Source organism: Macaca fascicularis, chromosome 16 (genome assembly GCF_037993035.2).
Source record: "Macaca fascicularis isolate 582-1 chromosome 16, T2T-MFA8v1.1".
NCBI lineage: Eukaryota > Metazoa > Chordata > Mammalia > Primates > Cercopithecidae > Macaca > Macaca fascicularis.
This window is the reverse complement of record NC_088390.1, coordinates 36,331,040-36,342,496: the sequence shown is the minus strand read 5'-3', so window position 1 is coordinate 36,342,496 and position 11,457 is coordinate 36,331,040. Positions and strand designations below refer to the sequence as shown.

The 11,457-nt window shown below is 43.0% G+C and overlaps 1 non-coding gene across 1 annotated transcript; it reads left to right on the top strand.

The window, feature by feature from the left end:
- Nucleotides 1–2,028: 2,028 nt before the first annotated feature.
- LOC135967969 (U6 spliceosomal RNA) lies at nt 2,029–2,135 on the top strand. The gene has a single exon (XR_010582354.1). It is a non-coding gene; the product is annotated as a U6 spliceosomal RNA (small nuclear RNA).
- Nucleotides 2,136–11,457: the final 9,322 nt, after the last annotated feature.

The window sequence follows — 11,457 nt, the reverse complement described above, 5'->3', positions numbered from 1 at the left end:
AAACTTAAACGAGGCATGGTGGCTAAGGCCTGTAATTCTAGCATTTTGGGAGGCCATGGTGGGTGAATTATCTAAGGCCGGGAATTCAAGACCAGCCTGGCCAACATAGTGAAACCCCATCTCTGCTAAAAATATAAAAAGTAGCTGGGCGTGGTGGCACATGCCTGTAATCCCAGCTACTTGGGAGACTGAGGCATAAGAACTGCTTGAACCCGGGAGGCAGAGGTTGCAGTAGGCCAAGATTGAGCCACTACCCTCCAGCCTAGGCAAGAGTAAGACTTTGTTCCAAAAAATAAAAAAGGGACTCTGACAACATCTGTAACTACGTAAATGACCTAAACACCTAAATACAGCAAATAAAAGACAAAAACTGGCCAGGTGCAGTGGTTCATGACCGTAATCCCAGCACTTTGGGAGGCCGAGGAGAGCAGATCATTTGAGGTTCGGGGTTCGAGACCAGCCTGGCCAACATGGTGCAAATCTGTCTCTACTAAAAATACAAAAACAAAATTTATCCAGGTGTGGTGGTAGGCACCTGCAATAGCTACTCTGGAGGCTGAGGCAGGAGAATCATTTGAACCCACTAGGTGGAGGTTGCAGTGAGCCAAGATCATACCACTGGACTCCACCCTGAGTGACAGAGCGACACTCCGTCTCAAAAAAAAAAAAAGACAAAGATTGACAAACTGGATTTTAAAAACTAACCTAAAGCCAAGCATGGTGGCTCACGCCTGTAATGCCAGCACTTTGGGAGGCCATGACAGGAGGGTCTCTTGAGCCCAGGAGTTCGAGACCAGGCTGGGCAACATAACAAGACCTCATCCCTACAAATAATAAAAAAATAAGTCAGGTGTGATGGTGCACATGTGTGGTCCCAATTACTTGGGAGGCTGAGGTGGGGGAAATGTTTGAGCCCAGGAGGTCCAGGCTGCAGTAAACCGCAATTGTGCCACTACAGTCCAGCCTGGGTGACAGAGCAAGACCATGTCTCAAAAAAAAAAAGGCCAGGCACGATGGCTCACACCTGTAATCCCAGCACTTTGGGAGGCTGAGGAAGGCAGATCACAAGGTCAAGTGTTCGAGACCAGCTTGGTGAACGTAGTGAAACCCCATCTCTACTAAAAATATTTAAAAAACCAGGTATGGTGGCGGGCACCTGTAATCCCAGCTACTCAGGAGGCTGAGGCAGGAGAATCACTTAAACCCGGGAGGCAGAGGTTGCAGTGAACCAAGATGATGCCATTGCACTCCAGCCCAGGTGACAGTGCAAGATTCCATCTAAAAAAAAAAAAAAAAAAAGAAATAAAACATAACCTAACACTATTTTGTGTACAAGAAATTTACTTCGAATATAACAATCTAAGCAGGTTGAAAGCAAAGAAAAAATTAAAAACGTATATGATGCAAACATTAATTAAAGAAATGCTAGATGACAATATCAGAAACAGTATACTTCAGAACAAAGAAAAAGTACTAGAGACTAAGAAGGAAATTATTTATTGATTATTTATTAATGTTATGACCAAAAGGACATAACATTCCTGAATGTGTATGCACCAAAAAACAAGACTACAAACTATGTGAAAGAAAACCTGATGGAACAGAATGGAGAAATGCATAAATCCACTAGAGAGACTTCAATATTTCCCTGTAACAACTGTTAAAACTACACATATATTCACAGCAAGAATATTTAATTCAACCCCATGAACTAACTGCATCCATGGATATTAACAGAACATTGCACCCACCAAGAGTAGAATACTTTTTTTTTTTTCTTCAGACAGTCTCACTCTGTCGCTCAGGCTGGAGTACAGTGGTGCGATCTCAGCTCACTGCAACCTCTGCTTCCTGGGTTCAAGCAATTCTCCCGCCTCAGCTTCCCAAGTAGCTGAGACTACAGGCATGTGCCACCATGCCCGGCTAATTTTTGTATTTTTTTTTAGTAGAGACAGGGAGACTCTGTATCAAAAAAAGAAAAAGAAAATAGCCAAAAGTGATGAACAGAGGATATATAAAGGTACTAGTTTGCTTGTCTCAGCAGCACATATACCAAAATTGAATCAATACAGAGAAGATTAGCATGCTCCCTGAAAAGTGATGACATGAAAATTCTTAAAGTGTTCCATGTTTTTTTAAAAAAAGATACCAAATAAGCACCTGAAAAGATGGTCAATATCATTAGCCACTAAGTCAATACATATTAAAAACACAATGAGGCATGTGTAGTGGCCTGTAATCCCAGCACTTTAGGAGACCAGTCTGGAGCATGGCTTGAGCTCAGAAGTTCTAAACCGGCCTGAGCAACATAGCAAGACCCCATCTCCTCAGAAATGTATTTTAAAAAACACTGGCTGGGTGTAGTGGCACACACCCATAGTCCCAGCTACTCAGAGGGTTAAGGTGGCAATAAGCCATGATCACAACACTGCCCTTCAAAGCCTAGGTAACAGAGCAAGACCCTGTCTCAAAAATAATAATAATAATACACAATGAGAGATCACTACCCACCTATCAAAATTACTAAATGAAGACTTATGTTCACATGAAAACCTGTGTAATGTTTATAACAGTTTTATTCACAATAACCTACAAGTGGAAATAACTGAGATTATCTTTCAGCAAATAAGTAATTAAACAAAATGCAGTATAACTGTAACAAACATTAAGCAACAACCTGGAGGAATCTCCGAGGAATTAAACCTAGTGTAAAAAACTCAATCCCAGAAAGTTACATGTTGTTTTGTTTTGTTTTTAGACTGAGTCTCACTCTGCCACCCAGGGTGGAGTGCAGAGGCACAATCTCAGCTCACTGCAACCTCTGCCTCCTGGATTCAAGCAATTCTCATGTCTCAGCCTCCCAAGCAGCTGGGATTTCAGGTGAGCACCACCACAGCTGGCTAATTTTTGTATTTTCAGTAGAGACAGAGTTTCACCATGTTGGCCAGGATGGTTTCAAACTCCTGACCTCAGGTGACCCACCCGCCTCAGCCGCCCAACGTGCTGGGATTACAGGCGTGAGCCACGCACCTGGCCTCCAGAAAATTACAACTTCTATCATCCCATTTATATAACATCCTTGAGATAACAAAATTACCAAAATGAAGAATACATTAGTGGTCATGACTAAGTCTGGCAGCAGGAGGAAAGCAGGTGTGGCTATAAAAGCACAAGAGGAAGGAAGAGGATTCTGGGAAGATGGTGCAATAGGAAGCACCAGGAACCTGAGGTTGGGAGTTCAAGACCAGCCTGACCAACATGGAGAAACCCCATCTGTACCAAAAATACCAAATCAGCTGGGCGTGGTGGCGCATGCCTGTAATCTCAGCTACTCGGGAGGCTGAGGAAGGAGAATCGCTTGAACCCAGGAGGCAGAGGTTGCAGTGAGTCAAAATGAGGCCACTACACTCCAACCTGGGCAACAAGAGTGAGACTCCACCTCAAAAAAATAAATAAATAAAATAAAAAACAGTGTTGTATTGGCAGAAAAACAGAGCACTGAAAGAGAACAGAGAGTTCAGAAATAAACTCTTGCTTATATGGTGAAGTGATTTTTAAAAAAGTGCCAGGATCATTCAGTGGGAAAGAGTCTTTTCAACAAATAATGCTGGGAAAACTGGATTATCTACATGCAAAAGAATGTAGGTAGACACTTATCTTACACCACACACAAAAATTGACTCAAAATGGATCGAAGATCTAAACATAAGAGCTACAACTGGGCCAGACATGGTGGTCACACCTGTAATCCCAGCACTTTCAGAGGTCGAGGCGGATGGATCACGAGGTCAGGTCATCAAGGACCATCCTGGCTAACACTGTGAAACTCCATCTCTACTAAAACTACAAAAAAAAAACTAGCTGGGCGTAGTGGCGGGTGCCTGTAGTCCCAGCTACTCAGGAGGCTGAGGCAGGAGAATGGCAGGAACCCGGGAGGCGGAGCTTGCAGTAAGCTGAGATCGCACCACTGCACTCCAGCCTGGTGACAGAGGGAGACTCCGTCTCAAGAAAATAATAATAATAAAATAAAAATAAAAACGTCAACAAAGCTGCTCAACTATAACAGAAAAAGAAAGCTTACAAGAGAATGTAGAGCTCATAGTTTCTACTTAGTGTTCATTATATAAATGCTTTAAATGGACTGAAAATCCTGAAACACTGCTTGAATCATAAAGAATCTAGGAAATATTATGGAAGTATTTTCTAGCTTGTTTCTGAAACCTCTGGAAAAAACCTCCTCATGTATCAATACAAGCTAACCTGCTTTACACAAATAAAAAAAAAAAAAAACTATGACTGGGTGTGGTGGCTCGTGTCTAAAATCCCATCACTTTGGGAGGTTGAGGCGGGCAGATCACGAGGTCAGGAGTTCGAAGCCAGCCTGGCCAACATGGTGAAACCCCCTCTCTACTAAAAATACAAAAATTAGGCAGCCAATGGTGGCAGGTACCTGTAATCCCAGCTCCTTGGGAGGCCGAGGCAGGAAAATACTTGAGCCTCAGAGGCAGAGATTGCAATGTGCCAAGATCGCACCACTGCACTCAGCCTGGGACCGAGTAAGACTCTGTTTCCAAAAAAAAAAAGAAGAAAAAAAACAAAAAACAAAACTATACATTTTATTACATGTATACATTTGTCTTTCATATACTTGTAACTCAGAAAACCATGCTTTCACAAACAGAAATACAATAATATTAGCGATCATAACATTCGTGAAACTACAGAATAAACCGGCCAGATGCTGTCTCTTACACCCTAGAACCCAGGTCTGGTCAAGGCTTCTCTTGGTTGTATGAACTCACCTCATGCACCTGTCATAAGGCTCAAAAGAGACACTGTAAACAAAAGCGTCTTGTAAACTGTATAAGCCTGTAGATATGTGGTTCATCTAAATCAAGGCACTTTAACGACTGACAGCTGCCCCCCCAGAATCTCTTTTCTCCATTCTTAAAATAAACAACTTGTATTTCCAAGTCCGGTTCAAAAGTGATATTCTTAGAAGCCTCCGCATCCCACCTGTCCATCAGGCAGAACGAATCCGTCTCCACTCTAGTATTATACTCTCATAACTCTTGGCCCTTCACCAGTTCATTCAAGGGTATAAAGAGCAGTTAAAATATGTCAGGCATCATGCTATGCACTGGAGAAAAAAATCTTAAATGTGTAAAGTTTACAAAGTTTTTCACACACATTATCTCATTTCATACTTTAAAAAATATCCTGGCCGGGCGCGGTGGCTCAAGCCTGTAATCCCAGCACTTTGGGAGGCTGAGACGGGCGGATCACGAGGTCAGGAGATCGAGACCATCCTGGCTAATATGGTGAAACCCCATCTCTACTAAAAATACAAAAAACTAGCCGGGCGAGGTGGTGGGCGCCTGTAGTCCCAGCTACTCGGGAGGCTGAGGCAGGAGAATGGCGTAAACCCGGGAGGCGGAGCTTGCAGTGAGCTGAGATCCGGCCACTGCACTCCAGCCTGGGCGACAAAGCGAGACTCCGTCTCAAAAAAAAAAAAAAAAAAAAAAATCCCATAGGATCATAATGGTTTGTTTACAATTTCTCTCACCAGAATGAATTCCCAGGGGGTAGAGACTAAGTGTGATTCACCTTTGACTCCCCAGAGTCTAGCGCAGTGTCTGGCACCCAGAAGACACCCATTAAGTGCTTGACAAATAAATGAGTAAAGGAGTAACAGACACTTGTTCCATTACTAAAATATCAATCAGGGTTAACACTGAAATAATCTGTCCACAAAGTTTCCACAGGGGAAAGGGGGAAAATACATTATATTACACAAACACGTCTGGGAAGTGAAAATTCCTCCCTACGGCAGAGCATCTCCAGCTCAAGTTTAACTGTGTAACAAAGGCACGTAGCAACTGAAGATGGATTTGACTTTACTACGGGACTAACAAGCTCTCAGTGAAGAACAATGAGTTCTGCATAAAAGCTCCTATGTAGATCATTCTGCTTGATAAAACTGGACATTATTACACAAATATTAAAATAAACACTTAAACTAAAGAGCTTCTGCACAGCAAAAAAACTATCATCAGAGTGTACAGGCAACGTACAGAATGGAAGAAAATGTTTGCAATCTATCCGTCTGACAAACGTCTAATATCCAGAATCCTCAAAGAATTTAAACAAATTTACAAGAAAGAAAAACCCATCAAAAAGAGAGTGAAAGATATGAACAGACACTTCTCAAAAGAAGATATTTATGTGGTCAACAAACATGAAAAAAAAGCTCATCATCACTGCTTATTAGAGAAATGCAAATCAAAACCACAATGAGATACCATCTCATGCCAGTTAGAATGGCGATCATTAAGAAGTCAGGAAACAACAGATGCTGGAAAGGATGTGGAGATACAGGCATGCTTTTACACCGTTGGCGGGAGTGTAAATGAGTTCAATCATTGTGGAAGACAGTGTGGCGATTCCTCACAGTGGCCACTTTAAATCTTATTTTACATGTAATAAAACCATTTTCTATTTACAAGAATCAAACAAAGTCTCCTAAAGCAAACACTTACGGCTTCATTTATTTCCCACTTTTGGCAGAAAATTGGATTTTCACTGTAACTGTGGTGTGCTAAGTGCATGGTTAAGCCAGTGTCAGCGTCATCTTCCTGTAAATTACAGATGCCGTCTGTGAGCAGGTCTCCTGCGGACTCATGGATATTGTATTTTGAAATCTGCTTTAGAGGATATTTTAAGACTTTTAGAACCAGAAATACCATTTGACCCAGCAATCCCATTACTGGGTATATACCCAAAGGATTGTGAATCATTCTACTATAAAGACACATGTACACATATGTTTATTGCAGCACTATTTACAACAGCAAAGACTTGGAACCAACCCAAATGCCCATCAAGGATAGACTGGATAAAGAAAATGTGGCACATGTACCCCATGGAATACTAGGCAGCCATAGAAAAGAATGAATTCATGTCATTTTCAGGGACATGGATGAAGCTGGAAACCATCATCTCAGCAAACTAACACAGGAACAGAAAACCAAACACCGCATGTTCTCACTCATGAGTGGGAGTTGAACAATGAGAAAACATGGACACAGGGAGGGAATATCACACACCAGGGCCTGTCAGGGGACGGCGGGCAAGGGGAGGGATAGCATTAGGACAAATACTTAATGCATGGGGGGCTTAAAACCTAGATGGCAGGTTGATAGATGCAGCAAACCACCATGGCACATGTATACCTGTGTAACAAACCTGCATGTTCTGCACATGTATCCCAGAACTTAAAGTATAATTTTTAAAAATTTTAAAAATAAAAAAAAAATAAAGTCTTGTTTCAGGGTAATATTAATTTGCATTGCCACCTATTTCAACATGGCAGACAATTGTGCCATCTGAGCCAAATGGAGCTTTGACATGAAATCTGAAAATACCCCATGAATGGAGTGATAAAGTGAAATAATCCAATGCTACCAGTTCTCATAAGCTCAAAATGCAATTCTCTACTGTACAGAAATCCCTGGTATAGGTGAGAGATACACGTCAAGATCTTGCATATTCCAAAGTTTACGGCTATCACTGCGACACAGAGCTTCTTCCATAAACTTCCCATGTTTCCACTGAAGAGCTCTGTGTCTGGGGCTACTTTACCATCACTAACTTCACAATGGTGTTTTCTCCTTGGTGTAATATTTCACAACAAGACAAAGAATAGGTATGTGTGTATGTGAATCATTCATGCTACTTACCACATAAATAACAACAAGCAGCAAATATGAAGATAAAAGTAAAGTTGAAGTATAAATGCTGCTGTCCAGATGGGTGAGGCTTACTCATCCACCAAGCGATGTCCTCGGCCCAATACAGTGAGTTTTAATAGACAGTCAGGGTCAGGTGACATTCATCTATCTAGTCCTACATGCCATTTTGGCATTGAAGGTTTCCACAGGGCTAGAGTCACTTAGCTCCAGGTGCACAATTCTAATGTATGAATATACTTTTCTATTCTAAATCCACAGTGGGCAAAATGGCTCAGTGTAATGTTAGAATTCGTCTACTACATACCAAGCACTGGAACAGGTAAACGTTTTACATACATCCTCTCTAATCTTTGCAACATTCCACAAAGTAAGGGTTATTTTACCCACTTAAAAGTCACTGGATGCCGGGCGCGGGTGGCTCAGGCCTGTAATCCCAGCACTTTGGGAGGCTGAGGCGGGCGGATCGCGAGGTCAGGAGCTCGAGATCACCCTGGCTAACACGGTGAAACCCCGTCTCTACTAAAAATACAAAAATGAATTAGCCAGGCGTGGTGGCAGGCGCCTGTAGTCCCAGCTACTCCGGAGGCTGAGGCAGGAGAATGGCGTGAACCCGAGGGGCGGAGCTTGCAGGGAGCTGAGATCACGCCGCTGCACTCCAGCCCAGATGGCAGAGGGAGACTCCATCTCAAAAAGTAAAAACAAAATAAATAAAAGTAACTGGAAAGTCAGAGGATTTAAGTCCACTGCCCCCAAAATCTACAGCCCACACCAGGATATGAACCCAAATCTCTCTGGCTTCAAAACCCTGCCCTAATCATTTCACTATATCACCAATCCAAGAAAAAAGTTAAGGTATCTTAGTCAGATAAAAGTGGCAAATTAGACTGAGGGCGGTGGCTCAGGCCTGTGATCCCAGCACTTAGGAAGGCCGAGGCGGGCAGATCACGAGGTGAGGAGATCGAGACCATCCTGGCTAACATGGTGAAACCCCAACTCTACTAAAAAAATACAAAAAATTAGTCAGCGTGGTGACACATGCCTGTAGTCCCAGCTACTCAGGAGGCTGAGTCAGGAGAATCACTTGAACCCGAGAGGCAGAGGTTGCAGTGAGCTGAGATCATGCCACTGCACTCCAGCTTGGGTGACAGAGACTCCATCTCAAAAAAAAAAAAAGGGGGGGCAAATTAATGAGAGGAAAATATTAAAAGTTAACCCTACAAACCAAGAAATCTATTTATGATTATGTATGATTATGTTTTTTGTAGGAGACAGAGTCTTGCTATATTGTCCAGGCTAGTCTCAAAGTCCTGACCTCAAGCAATCCTCCCGACGCAGCCTCCTGAGTAGTGGGGATTACAGGCATTACAGACAGGAGCCAATGCCCCCAGCAAGAAGTCTGTATGTTCTTATAACGCATGTGACTAAACAAAATTATACGTAAGAAACTGATAAATCGTGGTAATATTTTAAATATCATGACTACACTGAAACCCTGCCAGAGGTATTTTTAAAATGTCAAGGCTTTTTTTTTTTTTTTTTTTTTTTTTCCAGACAGAGTCTCCCTCTGTTGCCCAAGCTGGAGTACAATGGTGTGATATCTTGGCTCACTGCAACCTCTGCCTCCCAGGTTCAAGTGATTCTCCTGCCTCAGCCTCCCAAGTAGCTGGGATTGCAGGCACGTGCCACCACACCTGGCTAATTTTTGTTTTTTGTTTTGTTTTGTTTTGTTTTTGAGACGGAGTCTCGCTCTGTCACCCAGGCTGGAGTGCAGTGGCCCGATCTCAGTTCACTGCAAGCTCCGCCTCCCGGGTTTACACCATTCTCCTGCATCAGCCTCTGGAGTAGCTGGGACTACAGGCGTCTGCCACCTCACCCGGCTAGCTTTTTGTATTTTTTAGAGACAGGGTTTCACCGTGTTAGCCAGGATGGTCTCGATCTCCTGACCTTGTGATCCGCCCGTCTAGGCCTCCCAAAGTGCTGGGATTACAGGCTTCAGCCACTGCGCCTGGCCAAATTTTGTATTTTTAATAGAGATGTGGTTTCACCGTGTTGGTCAGGCTGGTCTCGAACTCCTGACCTCGTGATCCACCCGCCATGGCATCCCCAAGTGCTGGGATTACAGGCGTGAGCCACCGCACCTGGCCAAAATGTCAAGGATTTTTACACTGATGTGCTTAATGTGCCCAGTCCCTAATTCTAGTGGTAATCAATGACATGCCCATAAATCACAGGGTACTTCTATGAAACAATCACAGCCTACAAGTATGGATAAAATGCCTCAGCTTTACCTCTTAGATGGTTCTAGACAGTTTCAGAATTAGTGCCTCTTTCTTCAACTCTCTCATTCATTTTATTATCCTTAGCAGTAAAATAATCTTACCAATTGCTTTCCCTATGAAATTTTGAATGAAAATTCCCATTTCTCTTTGCTAGGTCTTGTTAGCTGCCATCTCTGGGAAGGAGAAAGTGTTTTTATAGACAGGCATGTCAAGGACAAATCATGGAGCTGAAATACAAGGGTGGATGGCAAATAAACTGCATCTTATGAAGTAACTCCAACTAATTTCTGCCTGGAGCACTGTGTTTAAAAGGACTCCTAAGCCACATCTGGAGGGACCTGGGGAAAAAAAACAAAAGAGAAGTAAGGAAGACAAGTGGAGAACCAGTAAAGTGTTGTGCTACAGTAGCCTAGGGTTTCAGGAAAGGAGATTATAATACGAAGTCAGGCAGAGCAGCAGCCAAACAACACAAAGAAAAATGTCCGTGAGACTTGGCATGCAGGAGATCACTGATGTGCCTATTGACAAGTTCAGTAGTGTTGTGAGGGAAGAAGTCAATGGGCTAAAGCGGAAGTGAGTGCTGACACAGAGACAGCAGGTGTAAACCAGAGACACAGCCAGCGTACCGGATGGCTGAAGTCAAATACTTACGTAGCAAATGGGGATAGAGACAAGTGTCCGATGGATGTATTGGCCTTCTCAGGACAAATATTCCATCGCCTAAAAATCATAGGAAAGGGGTGAAGAAGGATACTCCTATAGGTCAATTTATGGAAGAGAGCAAAACCTTAAAATTCTCAATGAAGTAGGAGCTAAGAGCCTCAGTATCAGGTGAAGAGACAGGAAGGTCAAGAGGAGGAAAGAGATTGGGTAAAGATGTTGAAGAGAATGAGAGAACTAAACAGGGTTGGGCAAGGAAAAGGCATCAGGCAAGGCTGAGCACTCAGATGAGGTTGAAAAGATTTAGTAGTTACTTTAAAACAGGGTTCATCTGTATGACTAGTTGCTTTTTCTTTAGCCCTCAGATACAGAAGTGGAACAACAGACTGTGGATTGGGCTGGTATTTTACCAGGGTACAGCAGGAAGACAGGGGCACAGGAAAGGCCCAATGTTGGGAGGATTTCAGTTAATCTCCTGTGAGATCCAGGCGGGCGAGGGTAGCAGGGTAGGTTATAAGAAGAAAAATACAGACAAACTCGTGAGACTGCAGAGGCCTGGAAGGAGAAAATGTGTTGGGTGACAGTGAGATGCAGAAGATTTCTGAGGTGATACACCTGTAGATGAGAAGGTGGAGGTCCCAGCCCCGGTAAAGGGTGGCTGATCTACACCTGGTGATGACCACTGGCATTAAAGGAATCCAGAAGAGACGAGGCTTTTTCTGTTTGTGTCAGTTATCTTCTTATCCAAGTTTCTCTTCACCACTGAA